At 44.9% G+C, this 22020-nt stretch overlaps 1 pseudogene; it reads right to left on the bottom strand.

Annotated features, from left to right (window-relative positions):
* Nucleotides 1-20906: 20906 nt before the first annotated feature.
* Nucleotides 20907-21683, bottom strand: LOC113611961 (GTP-binding nuclear protein Ran-like; annotated as a pseudogene).
* Between the last annotated feature and the right edge of the window lie 337 nt (nt 21684-22020).

Here is a 22020-nt window from a genome sequence, read left to right as displayed (position 1 = left end):
ACAACCCAAATGTCCATCAATGGATGAATGGATAAACAAAATGTGGTATGTCCATACAGTGGAATATCATTCAGCCTTATAAAGGAAGGGAATTCTGACACATGCTACAACATGTATGAAACATGAAGACATCCTACTAAGTGAAAAAGCCAGGCACAAAAGGACAAATATTGTATGATTCCACTTATATGAGGTTACTAGAGTAGCCAAACTTATAAGACAGAAAGTAGAATGGTGGTTGCTAGGGGTTAGGGGGAGGAGGAAATGGGCAGTTAGTGTTTAAGTGGTATAGAGTTTCAGTTTGGGAAGATGAAAAAGTTCTGGAAATGGATGGTGGCGATAGCTGCACAACAATGTGAATGTACTTAATGCCTCTGAACTATACACTTTAAAATGATTAAGATGGTTAATTAAAATTTTTATTTTAAATTTCATAAAATTTATTTATTTTTAAAAATATTTTTAAAATTTATTTTTGGCTTCGTTGGGTCTTCGTTGCTGTGCGCAGGCTTCCTCTAGTTGCAGTGAGTGGGGGCTATTCTTCGTTGTGGTGCGTGGGATTCTCACTGTGGTGGCTTCTCCTGTTGCAGAGCACAGGCTCTAGGCATGTGGGCTTCAGTAGTTGTGGCACGTGGGCTCAGTAGTTGTGGCGCACGGGCTTAGTTGCTCCGCGGCATGTGGGATCTTCCTGGACCAGGGCTCAAACCTGTGTCCCCTGCATTGGCAGGTGGATTCCTAACCACTGCACCACCAGGGAATCCCCTCCATACATTCTTATATATAAGAATATATGTATATCTCCTGAGGAATATAGACCAGGGTGAGCAGGGCTTGTTTCTGGAAGGTGGAAGCACAGAGAATATTCTCTATTATATACTTCCACATTGTTTGAATGTCTTCCAAGGAGCATATAATTTTGTAATCACCAGATAATTAAAGATGAAAAACTCCAGTGGAGGAGGATATAATGTGATGGATGGCCATGAAAAGTCCATGTCATGTAACTCCAGCTGAAAGTCATCTCATGGGAAGGTTTTCCTTCTTTAGAGGAGGGAGGGGTCCACTTTAGCTTAAATCCCTCGGAATGACTGAGAAGGAGCTGAACAGACAAAAGGTTAGGGCTCTGGAGGAAGCTGACCCCCCAGGAACTTGTGATGATTTTCTTCCTTGAGCAGAGGGGACTTGGAGGCTGGCAGTCTGTCAGCAGAGCAAATACACACCCCCGACCTGGGCCCTGGCCAGGGATCTGAGGTTGTCAAGTGCACAGCAGCTGAGAGACCAACAAGCAGAGGCCCCAAGACCTGGGCATCTGGCTAGAAGGCTCGGGCCAGGCCTCAGGGGCTGCACAGCAGCCTCCCCACCCACCAGAGACAGGCTCATGCAAATATTCTGTATGGCTGGCCTGCCCTGTGGGACAAGCTGGCACGGTCCAGGGGGCTGGGAGGGAACTGGCACTTGAAATATTTGTTCCTCTGCTTTGCTCCCAGGTTGCTAGGGTGAAGTTCATAAACACACTGACTGGCTTCATTGCTGATTAATGAGCTCCAGCTTTAGGTCTGACAATCCTTGGACTTGAACCAGGTGGCTCCCTGCTCCTCTTTTTTTTTTAATTTAAAATTTTTTTAATTTTTCGGCGTGTGGGGTCTTCGTTTCTGTGCGAGGACTTTCTCTAGTTGCGGCAAGTGGGGGCCACTCTTCATCGCGGTGTGCAGGTCTCTCACTGTCGCGGCCTCCCTTGTTGCGGAGCACAGGCTCCAGACGCGCAGGCTCAGTAGTCATGGCTCATGGACCTAGTTGCTCCGTGGTATGTGGGATCTTCCCAGACCAGGGCTCGAACCTGTGTCCCCTGCATTGGCAGGCAGATTCTCAACCCCTGCGCCACCAGGGAAGCTCTTCCTGCTCCTCTTAACATCAAATTTCAAGCCTTGTGCTTCTCCCCACAACCTCAGCCTCCCCCAGCACAGTCCAGTCCAGGCAGATAACTTGTCCCTTCTCCACCGAGGCCTGCTGAACCCTCACCTCCTGTCTCCATTTGCCTATTAAGTCCCTCCTGATTCAGAGACTGGCTGAGTGGCTGTGCCCCTTCATGCGGCTGACACAGCACTCGTGTCCTTGAACTCTTCCATATCTGAGACCTTTCACAATTTCCCTACTCTTATGTATTCTCCTTCTCTTGAACTAGACTTCATCTTCACAGGCTGTACATGTGATCCATATTTCCCCTGTCCTTGAAAAAATAAAACCCAAATCGTGGCCTTACTGTAGCCTCTGTCCCAGGCCATACCGCATCTCTGGTCTCTCCTTCCTGCCCCCGAACCACTGCAAGCCAATGTGTAGGTCCCAGGCACCTACCATGTGTTCTGTATACTTTTTTAAAAACCAGTTTGGGGACTTCCCTGGTGGCACAGTGGTTAAGAATCTGCCTGCCAATGCACAGGACACAGGTTTGATCCCTGGTCCGGGAAGATCCCACATGCCGCAGAGCAACTAAACCCATGCGCCACAACTACTGAGCCTGCACTCTAGAGCCCATGAGCTACATCTACTGAGCCCGCGTGCCACAACTACTGAAGCCTGCGCGCCAAGAGCCTGTGCTCCGCAACAAAAGAAGCCACCACAATGAGGAGCATGTGCACCACAACAAAGAGTAGCCCCCACTTGCCGCAACTAGAGAAAGCCCACATGCAACGACGAAGACCCAACACAGCCAAAAAAATAATAATAAAAATAAATAGTTTTATTAAAGTATACTTTACATATAATCAAAGAACCAACTTTAAGTGTACATGTTGATGAGTTTTGACAAATGATAGTGTAACCACTATCACAGTCAAGGTATAAAAGATATTATTACCCTAAAAAGTTCCACTGTGTCCCTTCTCAGTCAACCACTGATCCTCTTTCTGTCACTCCAGATGATTTGTCTTTCTAAACTTCCACATAAGTGGAATCATACAGTATGTATCCTTCTGCATCTTGCTTTTTTTGCTCAGCATGTTTTTTGAGATTCATCCACGTTGTTGCATGTGTCAGTAGTTAATTCCTTTTTATTGATGGGTAGTATTCCATTGTGTGGATGTACCATAATTTGTTTATCCATTTACCTGTTGATGGATATTTGTGCTATTTCCAATCTTTTGAAAGATATTATGAATAGAGATGCCATGAACATTTTGTATATGAGTCATTGTGTGGACATACATTTTCATTCCTTTTGGGTAAATATCTAAGAGTAAAATGGTTGAGTCTTATGTTAATTCTATGTTTATGTTGATAATGAAGTACCAAACCATTTTTCAGAGTTGCTGTAACATTTGACATTCCCACCAACAGTGTATGAGAGTTCCAGTTGCTCCACATCCTTGTCAGCACTTGGTATTGTCAGTCTTGTTAATTTTAGCCTTTCTAACTGGTGTATAGTAGCACTCTGTTTCCTTTTAGATTTTTATCATGACATATTTTCAGCATTTGAAATATTAAGAGAGAATAATATAATGAATACCCATGTACCCAGTGCCTAGCTTTGTCAGATGTTAACATTTTTCCATAATTGCTTCAGATCTAATTTCTTTTTATGAAGAGAATCTATTGAGAATTCCATGTACTGCACAATCATGTCTACATTATATTTGAGGAGAGGATTTAGCTTTGACCTTAGAGATAATTTTATTAAGGCTACCATTGACAATAAATTGCAGTAAATTTTAGTGACTATCAACATCAATATTTGTTTATCTTCATTAATATTTTTCCCAATGAACACATTTTTTAAAATCAGAAAGTTCAGTGCATAAAGTATGAAGTGGTGAAACATTTTCTTCTTTTTAAGCAGCTTCATTAAGATGTAATTTATGCACCATACAATTCGCCCACTTTTATTCTTTTATTTTTTATTTTTTGGCTGCATCACGTGGCTTACAAAATCTTAGTTCCCCAACCAGGGACTGAACCTGGGCCCCTGGAAGTGGAAGCATGGAGTCCTAACCACTGGATCACCAGGGAATTCCCTCACCCATTTAAAGTGTACAATTCAATGCTTTTTAGTATAGTCACAGATATGTGCAACCATGAACCCTCTGAGTTCTTTTAATTTTCATAAATTTGTTGAAAATTGGGCACTTCAAATAATATGTGACAACTCTGGAAATCAGAGTCTCCCCCGTTCCAAGGTTAGTTGTTGTTGCTGCTGTTTATTCTTATTGTTTGTTTCTGAACTAAATCTGTAAAGTGTATTCTTTTTTATGAGTGGCCACTGAAGTCTCTGCTCATTAGCTTAGTGGTCAGCTAATGAATGGATAGAGAAGTCCTTAAGTGACTGGAACTAATAAGTCTCTCAGTCATTGCTGGAGGGCTCTGTGTGTATGTTGTTCAACACTCAGCCAGGCAGTTGACAACTCTGCCATAGCCTTCACTTCCTGCTTGCACAGAGCCTCAAGGTCATTCAGAGATGAGGACTTTTTCATGTCTCTCCCCAGCATGTGCACAGCCCTATGCATGCAGATTGCCTTCTAGATTCCCAGGAATATGTTGGAGCTTTTCAAAGACCTCTGTGGACATCTCCTTCCTGAGCTCCTCCTCCTCTTGTTGTCCCCCTCTCTGTTGACAGTATCTCCAGTTTAATTGGGACTTTTTAGATTTTTTTAAATAAATTTATTTATTATTTTTGGCTGTGTTGGGTCTTTGTTGCTGCATGCGGGCTTTCTCTAGTTGCGGTGAGCAGGGGCTACTCTTCGTTGTGGTGCATGGACTTCTCATTGCGGTGGCTTCCCTTGTTGCAGAGCACGGGCTCTAGGCATGTGGGCCTCAGCAGTTGTGGCACACGGGCTCAGTAGTTGTGGCTTGCGGGCTCTAGAGTGTGGGCTCAGTAGTTGTGGCACACAGGCTTAGTTGCTCCATGGCATGTGGGATCTTCCTGGACCAGGGCTTGAACCCATGTCCCCTGCATTGGCAGGCAGATTCTTAACCACTGGGCCACCAGGGAAGTCCGGGACTTTTTAAATTTTAGAAAACAGTTTCTCCTCAGGGAGGTCAACTGTAGGTTCCATGTGTGGAAATCAGGGAGACAGGCCTCAGGGCCTCATCAGGCCACAAAAGACAGAAAGGAGCCAGGGCAGCAAGAGCCTGAGACTCCTCCAGGCCGCCCTCTCATCACATGTCCCCCACTCTTGGGCAATCTGCTGTCTTCTCTCCCTGATGATCACATCCTCTGCTTACTCATGCATCCTTTCTGTTCCCTCATAACCTCTGCTGACTCAGGGCCTACCCACATTGTGACCTTTTAGCTTCTGCTCCCATGGTTAACTGATGAGTTCCTCAGCGTGTCCTAGTTTTAATCGCCAAGTGAGAGGAAATCTTCTCCGGGCCTGTGGAATTTTTTTTGTCTCAGGTTAAGTGCTCACTCTGGTCCCATCGGCTTTTGCAAGTGGGTGGAGTCAGGTGTTCCATTGAAAACACCTTCCAACGGGCCATGGGTGGAACAGTCTCACTCAGAAGGTGCTGGGGATTGGCAGACGTCACGAATGACATCTCTAGGACTGTCACGTGCCATGGCGGAGCATAATGATTAAGCGTACAGTGTCTGAAGCTAAACTGCCTCAATTTGCATCCCAGCTCCTCCACTTACCAGTTATGTGTCCTTAGGCAAGTTAACTTCTTGGGACCTAGTTTTCTTATCTGTAAAATTAGAATGGTGGTAATCATCATACCTAGTGCAGGAGCATTAAATGAATTCGTGCATGTAAAGCACTTAGAACAATGTCAGGTGTATAGTACTCAATTAATGCTTGAAATCATTATCCAGCCACTAAAGGTGGAAAATGCAGATTCACTTTTCCCTCTCCTTATATCTCCCACTTACAACATCACATTCTATCAGTTTTATAACCAAATTCCCTTAAAGGTACCATCTAGACTGCCTCATTGTTTCTCTTTGAGAACCTGGCAGGCACCTCCCAACTGGTGTCCTTGCTTTCACGTCTCCCTAGTCCAGTCCAATCTCCCCACTGCCTCCAGAATTATTTTTCTAAAATGTACATCTGGTCATGTCACATTACTTCTTTTTTTTTTTTTTATGGGAAGGCAAGAACTTTTTTTTTCTGTTAAATTTTATTTATTAAAAAAATTTTAATTTAATTTTATTTATTTATTATACAGCAGGTTATTATTAGTCATCCATTTTATACACATCAGTGTATACATGTCAATCCCAATCTCCCAATTCATCCCACCACCACCCCCATCCCCTGCTGTTTTATTTTTATTTATTTATTTATTTTTTATTTTATTTTTTTTTGCGGTACACGGGCCTCTCACTGCCGTGGCCTCTCCCATTGTGGAGCACAGGCTCCGGACACGCAGGCTCAGCGGCCATGGCTCACGGGCCCAGCCGCCCCGCGGCATCTGGGATCCTCCCAGACCGGGGCACGAACCCGCGTCCCCTGCATCGGCAGGCGGACTCTTAACCACTGCGCCACCAGGGAAGCCCTGTTTTATTTTTTAAGTATAGTTTTTAGTGCTTGTTATCATCGGTGGATTTGTTTTTTGGTTTGGTTGCTCTCTCTTTCTTTTTTTTAAATTACTTTTATAATTTTTCATTTCTAATAATATCTTAAATATTTTTAATTTTAATAACTTTATTTTATATTATTTATTTATTTATTTCCCCCCCTCCCTTTTCTTCTGAACCGTGTGGCTGACGGGGTCTTGGTGCTCCAGCCGGGCGTCAGGCCTGAGCCTCTGAGGGGGTAAGAGCCGAGTTCAGGACACTGGTCCACCAAAGACCTCCCAGCCCCACATAATATCAAACGGCAAAAGCTCTCTCAGAGATCTACATCTCAACGCTAAGACCCAGCTCCACTCAGTGTCCAGCAAGCTACAGTGCTGGACACCCTATGCCAAACAACTAGCAAGACAGGGACACAACCCTGCCCATTAGCAGAGAGGCTGCCTAAAATCATAATAAGCCCACAGACACCCCAAAACACACCACCAGACACAGTCCTGCCCACCAGAAAGACAAGATCCAGCCTCATCCACCAGAACACAGGCACCAGTCCCCTCCACCAGGAAGCCTACACAACCCACTGAACCAACCTTAGCCACTGGGGGCAGACACCAAAAACAACGGGAACTACGAACTTGCAGCCTGTGAAAAGGAGACCCCAAACACAGTAAGTTAAGCAAAATGAGAAGACAGAGAAATACACACCAGATGAAGGAGCAAGGTAAAAACCCACCAGACCAAACACATGAAGAGGAAATAGGCAGTCTACCTGAAAAAGAATTCAGAGTAATGATAGTAAAGATGATCCAAAATCTTAGAAATAGAATAGAGAAAAATACAAGAAACATTTAACAAGGACCTAGAAGAACTAAAGAGCAAACAATGATGAACAACACAATAAATGAAATTAAAAATTCTCTAGAAGGAATCAATAGCAGAATAACTGAGGCAGAAGAACGGATAAATGACCTGGAAGATAAAATAGTGGAAATAACTACTGCAGAGCAGAATAAAGAAAAAAGAATGAAAAGAATTGAAGACAGTCTCAGAGACCTCTGGGACAACATTAAACGCACCAACATTCGAATTATAGGGGTTCCAGAAGAAGGAGAGAAAAAGGGACTGAGAAAATATTTGAAGAGATTATAGTTGAAAACTTCCCTAATATGGGAAAGGAAATAGTTAATCAAGTCCAGGAAGCACAGAGAGTCCCATACAGGATAAATCCAAGGAGAAACATGCCAAGGCCGTTTCTTCCAGGTTGTCCATTTTATTGGCATAGAGGTTGCTTGTAGTAGTCTCTTAGGATGCTTTGTATTTCTGTGGTGTCTGTTGTCACTTCTCCTTTTTCATTTCTAATTTTAATGATTTGAGTCCTCTCCCTCTTTTTCTTGATGAGTCTGGCTAAAGGTTTATCAATTTTGTTTATCTTCTCAAAGAACCAACGTTTAGTTTTATTGATCTTTGCTATTGTTTTCTTTGTTTCTATTTCATTTTTCTGCTCTGATCTTTATGACTTCTTTCCTGCTACTAACTTTGGGTGTTGTTTGTTCTTCTTTCTCTAGTGCCTTTAGGTGTAAAGTTACATTGTTTATTTGAGATTTTTCTTGTTTTTTTTTTTTTTTTTTTTTGATTTTTTGGGAGAGGAGTTTGATTTTCAAGTTGCTTGGATTGATCTGACCCATGATTTTCTTCTTTCTTGAGGTAGGCTTGTATTGCTATAAACTTCCCTCTTAGAACTGCTTTTGCTGCGTCCCACAGGTTTTGGATTGTCGTGTTTTCGTTGTCATTTCTCTCTAGGTATTTTTTGATTTCCTCTTTGATTTCTTCAGTGATCTCTTGGTTATTTAGTAACGTATTGTTTAGCCTACATGTGTTTGTGTTTTTTATGTTTTTTCCCCTGTAATTGATTTCTAATCTCATAGTGTTGTGGTCAGAAAGCATGCTTGATATGATTTCAATATTCTTAAATTCACCAGGGCTTGATTTGTGACCCACGATGTGATCTATCCTGATGAATGTTCCGTGTGCATTTGAGAAGAAAGTGTAATATGCTGTTTTTGGATGGAATGTCTTATAAATGTCAATTAAATCTATCTGGTCTATTGTGTCATTTAAAGCTTGTGTTTCCTTATTAATTTTCTGTCTGGATGATCTGTCCATTGGTGTAAGTGAGGTGTTAAAGTCCCCCACTATTATTGTGTTACTGTCAATTTCCTCTTTTATAGCTGTTAGCAGTTGCCTTAAGTATTGAGGTGCTCTTATGTTGGGTGTATATATACTTATAATTGTTATATCTTCTTCTTGGATTGATCCGTTGATCATTATGTACTGTCCTTCCTTGTCTCTTGTAACATTCTTTATTTTAAAGTGTATTTTATCTGATATGAGTGTTGCTACTCCAGCTTTCTTTTGATTTCCATTTGCATGGAATATCTTTCCATCCTCTCACTTTAGTCTCTATGTGTCCCTAGATCTGAAGTGGCTGTCTTGTAGGTGGCATATATATGGGTCATTTTTGTATCCATTCAGCAAAGCTGTGTCTTTTGGTTGGAGCATTTAATCCATTCACGTTTAAGGTAATTATCAATATGTATGTTCCTATTACCACTTTCTTAATTGCTATGGGTTTGTTTTTGTAGGTCCTTTTGTTTTGTTTTGTAGGTCCTCTTGTGTTTCCCACTTAGAGAAGTTCCTTTAGCATTTGTTGTAAAGCTGGTTTGGTGGTGCTGAATTCTCTTAGCTTTTGCTTGTCTGTAAAGCTTTTGATTTCTCCATTGAATCTGAATGAGATTCTTGCTGGGTAGAGTAATCTTGGTTGTAGGTACTTCCCTTTCATCACTTTAAATATATCATGCCACTCCCTTCTGGCTTGTAGAGTTTCTGCTGAGAAATCAGCTGTTAACCTTATGGGAGTTTCCTCATATGTTATTTGTCATTTTTCCCTTGTTGCTTTCAACAATTTATCTTTAATTTTTGTCAGTTTGATTACTATGTGTCTTGGCGTGTTTCTCTTTGGGTTTATCCTGCCTGGGACTCTCTATGCTTCCTGGACTTGGGTGGCTGTTTCCTTTCCCATGTTAGGGAAATTTTCGGCTATAATCTCTTCAAATATTTTCTCTGGGGCTTCCCTGGTGGCACAGTGGTTGAGAGTCTGCCTGCCGATGCAGGGGGCACGGGTTCGTGCCCCGGTCCGGGAAGATCCCACATGCCGCGGAGCAGCTGGGCCCGTGAGCCATGGCTGCTGAGCCTGCGCAACCGGAGCCTGTGCTCCGCAACGGGAGAGGCCACAACAGTGAGAGGCCCGCGTACCGCAAAAAAAAAAAATATATATGTATATATATATATATATATATATTTTTTTTTTTCCCCCCCTCTGGTCCTTTCCCTCTCTCTTCTCCTTCTGGGACCCGTATAATGTGAATGTTGTTGTGTTTAATGTTGTCCCAGAGGTCTCTTAGGCTGTGTTCATTTCTTTTCATTCTTTTTTCTTTATTCTGTTCCGCAGCAGTGAATTCCACCATTCTGTCTTCCAGGTCACTTATCCGTTCTTCTACCTCAGTTATTCTGCTATTGATTCCTTCTAGTGTATTCTTCATTTCAGTTATTGTATTGTTCATCTCTGTTTGTTTGTTCTTTAATTCTTCTAGGTCTTTGTTAAACATTTCTTGCATCTTCTTGATCTTTGCCTCCATTCTTTTTCCGAGGTCCTGGATCATCTTCACTATCATTATTCTGAATTCTTTTTCTGGAAGGTTGCCTATATCCACTTCATTTAGTTGTTTTTCTGGGGTTTTGTCTTGTTCCTTCATCTGGTACAAAGTCCTCTGCCTTTTCATTTTGTCTATCTTTCTGTGAATGTGGTTTTTGTTCCACAGGCTGCGGAATTGTAGTTCTTGCTTCTGCTGTCTGCCCTCTGGTGGATGAGGCTATCTAAGAGGCTTGTGCAAGCTTCCTGATGGGAGGGACTGGTGGTAGGTAGAGCTGGGTGTTGCTCTGGTGGGCAGAGCTCAGTTAAACTTTAATCTACTTGTCTGCTGATGGGTGTGGCTGGGTTCCCTCCCTGTTGGTTGTTTGTCCTGAGGCAACCCAGCACTGTAGCCTACCCAGCTCTTTGGTAGGGCTAATGGCAGACTCTGGGGGGGCTCACGCCTAGGAGTACTTCCCAGAACTTCTGCTGCCAGTGTCCTTGTCCCCACAGTGAGCCACAGCCACCCCCTGCCTCTGCAGGAGACCCTCCATCACTAGCAGGTAGGCCTGGTTCAGTCTCCTATGGGGTCACTGCTTCTTACCCTGGGTCCTGATGCACACACTACTTTGTGTGTGCCCTCCAAGAGTAGAGTCTCTGTTTCCCCCAGTCCTGTTGAAGTCCTGCAATCAAATCCCGCTAGCCTTCAAAGTCTGATTCTCTAGGAATTCCTCCTCCCGTTGCCAGACTCCCAGGTTGAGAACCCTGACGTAGATCTCAGAACCTTCACTCCAGTGGGTGGACTTCTGTGGTAAAAGTGTTCTCCAGTTTGTGAATCACCCACCAGGCAGTTATGGGATTTGATTTTATTGTGATTGCGCCCCTCCTACCACCTCATTGTGGCTTCTCAATTGTCTTTGGATGTGGGGTATGTTTTTTGGTGAGTTCCAGGGTCTTCCTGTCAATGACTGTTCAGCAGTTAGTTGTGATTCCGGTGCTCTCGCAAGAGGGAGTGAGCGCGTGTCCTTCTACTCTGCCATCTTGAACCAATCTCTACTCCACTTTACTTCCTGAAAACAGCTCCAGTAGCTTCTGATGCCTGCAGAATAAAGTTTAAGCTCCTTAGCATTCCAAGGGTGGTCCCAACTGATCACTCACGGCAGGATGAAGTATTGAACTAGTTTTTTATATGCTCTTTGGGCAGGCCCTGTCAGGCATGTGTAGTTCCTTGCCCCAGGGCCTCTGGAGGGTCAAAACTGAGCAGCTCGCACTATTTACAGTAGCCAAGACATGGAAGCAACCTAAATGTCCATCAACTGATGAATGGATAAAGAAGATGTGGTATATATATACAGTGGAATATTACTTAGCCAAAAAAGAATAAAATAGGGGTAGAGTGAAGATAGCAGAGTAGGAGGACGTGGAGTTCGTGTCTCTTCACAACTAGGGCACCTACTAGGTGCTGGTGGGGGACCTCGGACACCTAAGGGGATGGGACGAACCCCTGCGTGACTGGGTAGGTCGTGTGGCAGAGGGAGTGGAGGAGAAGTGGAGGTGGGACAGGACCAGTGCCCCTGAGTGGCGGCTGGGGGAGGGGAGGGGTTCTCACGCACGGAGGGGCCCACTCACAGTGAGGTAGCTGGGGGAGGGGAGGGGTGGCTGGGGGAGGGTATGAAACTGTGATTAAAAATCTTCCAACAAACAAAAGTCCAGGAACAGATGGTTTCACAGGTGAATTCTATCAAACATTTAGAGAAGAGCTAACACCTATCCTTCTCAAACTCTTCCAAAAAATTGCAGAGAAAGGAACACTCCCAATCTCGTTCTACGAGGCCACCATCACCCTGATACCAAAACCAGGCAAAGATGTCACAAAAAAAGAAAATTACAGACCAGTATAACTGATGAACATAGATGCAAAAATCCTCAACAAAATACTAGCAAACAGAATCCAAGAAGACATTAAAAGGATCACACACCATGATCAAGTGGGATTTATCCCAGGGATGCAAGGATTCTTCAATATATGCAAATCAATCAATGTGACACACCATATTAACAAATTGAAACATAAAAACCATATGATCATCTCAGTAGATGCAAAGAAAGCTTTTGACAAAATTCAACACCCATTTATGATAAAAACTCTCCAGAAAGTGGGCATAGAGGGAACCTACCTCAACATAATAAAGGTCATATACGACAAACCCACAGCCAACATCGTTCTCAATGGTGAAAAACTGAAAGCATTTTCTCTAAGATCAGGAACAAGACAAGGATGTCCACCCCCACCACTATTATTCAACATAGTTTGGGAAGTCCTAGCCATGGCAATCAGAGAAGAAAAAGAAATAAAAGGAATACAAATTGGAAAAGAAGTAAAACTGTCACTGTTTGCAGATGACATGATACCATACGTAGAGAATCCTAAAGATGCCACCAGAAAACTACTAGAGCTAATCAATGAGTTTGGTAAAGTAGCGGGATACAAAATTAATGCACAGAAATCTCTTGCATTCCTATACACTAATGATGAAAAATCTGAAAGAGAAATTAAGGAAACACTCCCATTTACCATTGCAACAAAAAGGATAAAATACCTAGGAATAAACCTACCTAAGGAGGCAAAATACCTGTACTCTGAAAACTATAAGATGCTGATGAAGGAAATCAAAGAAGACCCAAACAGATGGAAAGATATACCATGTTTGTGGTGTGGAAGAATCAATATTTTCAAAATGGCTATACTACCCAAGGCAATCTATGGATTCAATGCAATCCCTGTCAAATTAGCAATGGCATTTTTCACAGAACTAGAACAAAAAATCCTAAAATTGGTATGGAGACACAAGAGACCCTGAATAGCCAAAGCAGTCTTGAGAAAGAAAAACGGAGCTGGAGGAATCAGGCTCCCTCGGTGCTCTGTGATGACCTAGGTGGGTGGGATGGGGGCGGTGGGAGGGAGGTCCAAGAGGGAGGGGATATTGATATACATATAGCTGATTCACTTCATTGTACAGCAGAAACTAACACAACATTGTAAAGCAATTATACTCCAATAAAAAAAGAATAAAATAATGCCATTTGCAGCAACATGGATGGACCTAGAGATTATACTAAGTGAAATAAGTCAGAAGGAGAAAGACAAATACTATATGATATCACTTATATGTGGAATCTAAAATATGACACATATGAACTTATTTACAGAACAGAAACAAACTCACACACATAGAAACCAAACTTATGGTTACCAAAGGGGATAGTGGGGTGGGAGAGGGATAAATTAGGAGCTTGGGATTAGCAGATACAAACTACTATATATAAAATAGATAAACAACAAGGTCCTACTGCATAGTACAGGGAACTATATTCAATATCCAGTAATAAACCATAATGGAAAAGAATATGAAAAAGAATATATATATATATAAATATAAGTGAAGCACTTTGCTGTACCCCAGAAACTAACACAACATTGTAAATCAACTATACTTCAATCAAAACAAAACAAAGCAAAACCAAACAAAAAAAACTGAGCTGCTCAAGGCAAGTCCTCTTTCCAGTCTTTAGGGAAAGCCTGGGTTGATCGAAGAGGTCCTGCTGGGTAACAAGGGAGGAACAGGAGGGGAGAGGCATCTCTCAGAGTGGGTGGGAAGGGGTAGAGAATCCCGAGGATAGAGGTAGGGATAGAGGTTGGCAACCCTGCAAGCACTGGGGATGCCCTGCTCTGTGGCAGTGCCCTGGGAAGGTGCCCAGATCCAAGAGAACCAGCTGGCTGGCTCTCCTGAGGGCCCGGACTCCAGGCTCCAGGACTGCCAACCTGAAAAAGATTCCTAGCCCCCGAAAATCAATTCAAGCACTGTCTTAGAATATCCAAAGGCCCCAAACTGATATGTCAGCTGGGTGCCACTGTACCGACTTAAAGAAGGACATGTTCCTTTACTCTGAACATAAGTTTACATGGATCAAAAATACCCATATTCCCCATTAAGAGCCCCCCTGTTCTGAATAAAGGAATCTGGGAAACCAAATTATTTTGTGGAAAGCTCACTTAGCAAAAGTGGTAAACATGTGTACCCAGTCCCCTTTCTTCCCTTCCCCGTTACCAACAATACTCCTATATTATTGGGGGTAGCGATGTGCCGGATAGGAAATGACTGCATCTAAGGGTGACCATTGAGATGTAAGTGGAAGTTGGTGGTGAGATTTCTAGGAGAGGTCTTTTGTCCCTTGCCCTTCCCCTACTTCCTGCCTGGAATGTGGGTGTGATGATAGACTTCCAGCAAACATTTTGTGACCTGAAGGATGTAAGCCATGCCCTAAGGATGAAGGAGTAGAAAGATAGAAAGAACCTGGGTCCCAGATGCCTGTGGGTTTTTTTTTATTGGAGTATAATTGCTTTACAATGTTGTGTTAGTTTCTGCTGTACAATGAAGTGAATCAGCTATATGTATACTTATACCCCCTCCCTCTTGGACCTCCCTCCCCACCCCCATCCCACCCATCTAGGTCATCACAGAGCACAGAGCTGAGATCCCTGTGCTATACCGCAGGTTCCCACTAGCTATCTATTTTACACATGGTAGTGTATTTATGTCAAACCTAATCTCCCAATTCATCCCACCCTCCCCTTCCCCCCGTGTCCACACATCCATTCTCTACATCTTTGTCTCTATTCCTGCCCTGCAAATAGGTTCATCTGTACCATTTTTCTAGATTCCACATATATGCATTAATATATATTTGTTTTTCTCTTTCTGACTTACTTCACTCTGTGTGACAGACTCTAGGTCCATCCACATCTCTATAAACGACCCAATTTCATTCCTTTTTATGGCTGAGTAGTATTCCATTATATATATGTACCACATCTTCTTTATCCATTCATCTTATATCTTGTTTAAGCCACTTATTTATTTTCTGGTTTACCAGCCACACCTAATCCTAACTGGTAAAGCAAGCACAGAATCAGAGCTCAGGAAAGAGAATAGCCCAGAGGGATAGTTCACAGAGGCCAGAGTATGAGCGCAGAGCCCTTGCTATCCACCCCAGAGACCACCTGTGGCAGGAGCCTCAAAGATGGCCCCAATGATCCTCACCTCTGAGTGTTCACTCTCTTGTGTACATCCCTCCCGCAAAGAATAGGGCTGGCCTGTCTAGCCAATAGGATACCACAGAAGTAACAGTGTGTGACTTCTGAGGGCCATAAGAGACACTGTAGCTTTTGCCTTGCTGTCTCTTGATTCAGTCCTGGGGAGAGCCAGATGCCGTTTGTGAGGACACTCTCGCAGCCCTGTGGAGAGGTGTGAGGAACAGGTGAGGAACAGGGACCGCCTGTCAACAGCCAGCCCCGTGAGTCAGCCATCTTGGAAGTCAAGTCCCCGGAGACTGCAGCCCAGGCTGGACTGCACCTCATGAGAGAACCTGAGTCAGAACTACTCCCAGACTCCTGACCCACAGACACCATGAGATAATAAGTGCTCATTGTTGTTTTAAGCTAAGTTTTGTTATACATCTGTAGCTAACCAATACACTACCACATGGGGACCTCTCAGCCAGCTTGTCTCTTGCTTCTGGTAGGTGGAACACAGCCAGATTCCTGCTCTGTGGGCCATGGGCTCTGAAGCAGAGCAGGTTTTAGGTTTTTCTGAGGGCATGGTCTTTTTCTGTTTAGCTCCCCTTCACACCTGTGGTAGCCAGCCTCCAAGATGGCCTCTGGTGATCTCTGCTTCCTGGTGTTCACGCCTTTGTGTAATCCTCTCCTGTTGAGTGTGGGTTGGACTTAGTAGAATAAGGCAGGAGCGATGACGGGTGACCAGGAGACTAGGTCATAAAAGGCAGAGTGGCTCATCTCTCAATCTCTCTCTCCCTCCCTATGCTGTGGGAAAGCTTGTCTGGAGCAGCCCTATAGAGAGGCCCCACATGGCAAGGCACTGAGGCCTCCTGCCAAGAGCCATGTGAACGAACTGAGAAGCAGATCCTCTAGGCCCAGTCAAGTCTTGGGAGACCACAGTCCTGGCCGACAGCTTGACTATAGCCTCCCCTGAGCACCCAGATTCCCAACCCTCAGAAACTATGTGTGATAATAACTGTCCATTGTTTTAAGCTGCAAAGTTTCAGACTAATTTGTTAAGCAGCAGTGTGTAACCAATATCTTCCCCATCACAGCGTAGTGGTTAACAACTGAACTCTGAAACTAGACTGTCTGGACTTAAATCCTGGTTAGGCTACTTTGAGGCTGTGTGACCTTGAGCATGTAACTTAATCTTTCTGTGCCTCAGCTTCCTCAGTTATAAAATGGGGGATACCACTGTTACCTACCTCATAAGGTTGTGAGGATTAAATACAGACATAAAAAGGGCTTAGCAAGGTGCCTGGCATATAATTAGCAGTCGGTAAGTGTCAGTTGCTATTTTGGTTGGTACGATTCTGGCTGATGCAGAGACAGTGTGGGGATGAAGTGAGGCAAACACCTGCCAGTAGCACCACGATCATGACCTCCAGAGAAGTAAGGGGGGATGAGTATTTGCAAATCCTGAAACAGGCCCCCGTGGTTTTGCCTCCAAGTAGAGCATAACCGGGCTCTGCGTATTGCAGGTGGGACCACGCTGCCTGGGTGAGGAGAGGCAGCCTTCAGGATGGTTCCGTGGATGCCAGGGCCTCAGGTCATGCCCATCCCTGGGTGATGCAGCCACGATTCTGAGCATGCGTCCCTGGATTGTAACATCCCTGCTCTGGAAGATGGTCAGAGAACGCTTTAGAAAGCTTGGACTGCAGCTGAAACTGGAAATGCTGGAATTTCTGGTTTCCAGTATGCAGGAAGTGTGAGTTTCCCTTTTCCCAAAGGAAAAAACATTCGATTCCAATTGATCTGTAGGCCTGGAATAAGCTTTTTTCCTCAACTGGAAGGTATTATGGACTGTGTACGCTAAAGGAGAGAAGGGTTAGGAAAATGTAAGCAAGAAACTTTTACCATAAAAGTAAAATACATTACTAAGTGAAAGAAACCAGTCTGAAAAGGCTTACATACTGCATGATTCCAACTATATGATATTCTGGAAAGCACAAAACTACGGACACAGTAAACGGATCAGTGGTTTCTGGAGGTGGGGGAGGGATGAATAGGATACGTGTCATTATACATCTGTCCAAACCCATACAACACCAAGAGTGAGCCATAATGTAAACTATGGACTTCGGGTGATGATGATGTCAGCGTAGGTTCATCAATTGCAACAAATGTACCACTCTATGGGGCATGTTGATTACGGAGGGCTCTGCATGGGTCGGGGCAGGGGCGATACGAGAAATCTCTGCACCTTCCTCTCAAGTTTGCTGTGAACCCAAAACTGCTCTAGAAAAGAAAATCTATTTGTTTAAAAAGTAAAGTGAGAAAGAGCATTTGATTTGAGGGCATATTATCTAGAACTCCGTTGAGTACAAGTACCAGAAGTTTCAAGCTTACTGAACCTCCGAAGAAGGTTATAGGTCATAGGTGTCTGATGAATCGGAAGACAGAGATTTTTGCTCTGGAAGATGGGAGGGTGCTGCAGTGGGCCTCAGAAAGGCCTGGAAGGCAGCAGGGAATCCACGTAGAGGGAGAACTGCTGTGGCGTGTTCCTCTCTATTCCAGCATCTCTTTATTCTCTTTCCCTCTCTCCTCCTCAGCCTTTTGTCCCCCCACAGAGCTTGCTTTTCAGGCCTACAGCATCCCACAGCCCCCCTACTTACACAGAATGGCTTTCTGGCTCTTCATAAACACTGTTTTCTTTTTCTCCATCCCAATCCTAAATTCCTGGGCAAGGGGACGCTTGGTGGCCCAGTACCTTGGGGCCGATGTCTGCTCCCTGCTCCAGCAACTCTGGCCATGGGGCAGGGGTGGGAGCACCTTACAAAGGAAGCTGTCTGGAGCCCATCCCTGCAACATAGCGAATGGGTGTACCAGGAGCTGTGCAGGGCTGGTGACTTTTAGCTGGGCCCAGTTCTGTGACCTGTGACAGTCGTCCCCCAGAAGCAGGCTATCATGTTAGCTGCTGGCAGAAATCTGCCCCACTTTCTGTGCTTGGCGGCTGGTGCCTGCTTTCCCTTTTGATTTAAGGCCGGTGCAGGGGCTTGGATTTGGAGCGTGGCATTGGAGGAACTCTTTAACGCCAACTAGCCTTAATTCCTCCTTCTTATATAACTAAATGGCAACTGAGAGGATATTTGGATTCCGCTTGCTTTTTTTTTTTCGTTGCAGTTTGGTTATTAATTAGTGTGCAAAAAAAAAAAAGTAAGTAATAAAATATCCTTGTTTATGTTCTAGTCCGCGGGTCTGTGTGCTCATTAGTTTGCAGCCTGGCGTGGGGATCGGGAACGCTGGGCCCCCAGGGAGTGGGCCGGACCGAGGGTGTCAGCGTCTTCCGTTGCGGAGGCGATGGGCCAATGCAATTCGTTCCTCTTCCTCCCTCCCTCTCTCCCCCACCCCTCCTCCTCCCCTTCCTCCCTCCCTCTCTCCGCCACCCCTCCCCCCACCTTCTTCCCTCCCCTTCCTCCCTCCCTCTCTCCCCAACCCCTCCCCCCACCTTCCTCCCTCCCTCCCCCCTCACCACCTTCCTCCCTTCCCCCCCACCCTCCCTCGCCTCCCTGCGGGTTCTGGGCGTCCTTGCAAGGCAAGCGCTTCCTGAGAGGGTGGCTTGGAGGCCAGCGCAGTCATTCTTTAAGGAAGGGGGGATGGGATCAACAAGGCAGTTGAAACCCGGTTCTAGGCGGCCTCCGGTGGTGCCCCCCGCGGGGCCCAAGCCGCCCCACCTCCGCGACTGCCCGGAGCCCCGCTGCGGACTGCGCTGGCTGCCGCCACCCGGCCTTCCGTGATGCACCCCTTCACTTCGGGGTGGATCGGAGCCGGGGGATGCGGGGGCTTCCGGAGAGTGTGACTCAGAGGGGCAGAGGTCCCCCAATTCTCGAAGCCTGCGAGCCCCAGGGCGACCCTTAGCTCCAGGACAGCGCGTTTGTCCCCTTGCAAAGATGGACTGCGGGGGTGGGGGTGGGGCCGATTGGTGAAGGGGGCTTCTGGCCCCCCCCCCGGAGGGCTTGGAGGGTTGTAATTCAGGCTGGCCCGCCTCTTCCAGCCCCTCTCAGCTCCATCCTCCCCTCCATCCCCAACCCCCCTCACCCCGAGCCGGAGCCCCAGCCGTCGGGCAGGTCCGGCAGGCTGTCCGGGGCAGTCTTGACCTGACGCGGCAGGAAGGAGGGAAGGAGGGCTGAGCAGCCTGGCCGGGAGGCAGCACTTCTTATCGCCCCCTCCCACCCGGGGCTGGGGGGCTGGGGGCTCCTGCCCCGCTGGAGCCGGGCCGGCTGAGGGCGCCAGCTGCCTTGGGAGCCGGTTTTGGAGGTGGGGTCAGGCCGGGCTCTTAGGCCTTGTTCACCTCATGACACACCCAGAAATTTTATATAATATCTCTAAGACATTCAGGGGAGAACTGCAGAGTATTTGGAGAGTGAAAATGTGGCCTGCTGGAAAAAAAAAAAGTATTTCTGTGTATTATGTAATCATTTCTGTGTATTATGTAAAAAAATTAAGTGTGTTGAATATCAAGTATGTATATATTTTTCTAATGAAATCTTTCCAACCCTCCCTTTTATTTTTTACTTTTACTATGGAAAATTTCAAACATATACAAAAATAGATGAGTAGCTAATCCCCAGCTTCAATAATTATCAAGGTAGGGCCAATTTTGTTTCCTCTCTACACCCACCCACTTCTTCCCCCTCCTATTATATCTTTTCAATTTTTAATGATAAGTTAAGCTTGCGTTTTAATTAGCCTTTGCTGTGTAACAAGCCACCCCGAGGAATAGTGGCTAAAAACAACAATATTTTGATTTGTCATGATTTGGTTGGCTGGGTACTTCCTCTTGCCAGTTTTGCCTGGACTCACTCAAGAGGGAGGATCAGCTGGGCTGGAAGGTTCCAGATGGCCTGACTCACATATCTAGCTGTGGACTGGGACTCCTCAGGTCTCCTCTCCTCCATGGCTTCTTGTGTTCTAGTAGGCTAAGTGGACTTCTTTATATGGCAACCAGAACCTTCTGGGAGAATCAAGGCAGAAGCCTCAAGCTTCCTGAGCTAACTGTGGGAGTCTCAAGTCACTTCCACCCACTTCTATTGGCCAAAGCAGGTCACAAGGCCAGTCCAGACTCTGGGATAGGAGGGTAGAGAAATAGACCCACCCTCAGATGGGAGGAACAAAGTGCAGTGACACATTGCAAAGTGAATGCTAGCATGTGAGGGATTGGTGGTCTTTAACCAATCTAGTACACAGTTAGCTTTTATCAACATAACTTTTTACACGAGATTTTATGCTTGCAATGGCCACACACAATTCCTGATCTAGGCTTTTTAATGATAAACAAAATGCTTGATAGTCACCATCAAGGAGAAACTTTGTTAGTACAGGTAAGCAATTGACATTTTTTTATCATCCATTTAAAGTTGTACAACAATTGAAATTATATTTAAAGAATCTGGCAGCTCTTCCTTTAGTGGGCAGATGAAAAGTTGATATTTCTCATGGTAATGCAAATGAATGTTTGACTCCAGACATCTCTCCCTATAGACACTTGAAAATGAAGATGAAGGTCTTATCTGAAGGAGGCATGTGTATTATGAGAGCAGTAGACCTGCAGTTGGCATGGACGCCATAAAATTACACATCAGCCACAAAAGGATAAAGGTGTGTGATACATGTGGAGATGGGGTTTCAGGGCACGCTGCGGGGACCCTGCTCTGCCAGCCTCATATTACACTGCCAAGGCTCGGTCCATGACAACCTCTGGTGGGGCAAGAACAGGCATGGCAATGAACTCCAAGTTAGGGGCTCCAATTAGATGTTGTTGTTGTTTTTTTAATTGAGGTATGGTTGATTTACAATGTTGTGTTAGTTTCTGCTGTAAAGTAATTCAGTTCTTTTCCATTATGGTTTATTACAGGATATTGAATATAGTTCCCTGTGATCCAATTAGTTTTTGAACAAGCCAAAGGAAAGGCTCTTCAGAGTTGTAGTTACTCTTAGCAGAACTGTCATAGTACTGAAGATTCTTCTTTTATGGAAGATGATGGATTTTGCCTTAACTTTCTTGTCCTTAATATCCACCTTGTTGCCACACAACATAATGAGGTTGTTTTCACATACTTGTACCAGATCTCTATGCCAGTTAGGCACATTCCTGTAAGCTCTCGATGTTACGTCAAACATTAAAATTCTACGTTGGGTTTGGATGTAATAGCCATCTCTCCATCCACCAAATTTCTCCCGACCAGCTCAATATATCCCATACATTGACCTTAATAGGTCCTCTGCTGGTGTGGAACACAAAGGAATGGACCTCAACCTCAAACATGGCTACGTTCTTCTCCAGTCACCAGTCAGTGACGTTTCATGAATGTAGTTTTTCCATCACCAACCAATACAAGTTTGAACGGAGCTTGTGATTCTCGTTGGGCAGCCATCATGATGTTTCTTCCAGAAGCATTCCCATGCTGAGGGTGCTATGACCATTATTCTTGCATTTACTATTAACATGTTAGCATGCCCCATCTGTGTACTCCCTTTGTAAAATTAGGCAACAGTCTTCAAGACTACTCTCACTTCTGACACCAACTGCAGAGTTCAGGGGTCCCCAAGATCACCCTCAGGTCTGATTATTTGCTAGAAAGACTCGCAGAACTCACTGAATGCTTTTATACTCATGGTTACAGTTTATCACTGGGAAAGGATACGGATTGAAATCAGTCAAGGGAAGAGACGCAGGGGGGCAGGGTCCGGAGAGGTCCGAACACGGAGCTT

Source organism: Aethalodelphis obliquidens, unplaced genomic scaffold (genome assembly GCF_003676395.1).
Source record: "Aethalodelphis obliquidens isolate GAN/ISIS:26980383/991018 unplaced genomic scaffold, ASM367639v1 scaffold71, whole genome shotgun sequence".
NCBI classification, from domain to species: domain Eukaryota; kingdom Metazoa; phylum Chordata; class Mammalia; order Artiodactyla; family Delphinidae; genus Aethalodelphis; species Aethalodelphis obliquidens.
Note: the sequence above shows the minus strand (reverse complement) of the source record. Positions and strands in the feature narration are given on the sequence as shown.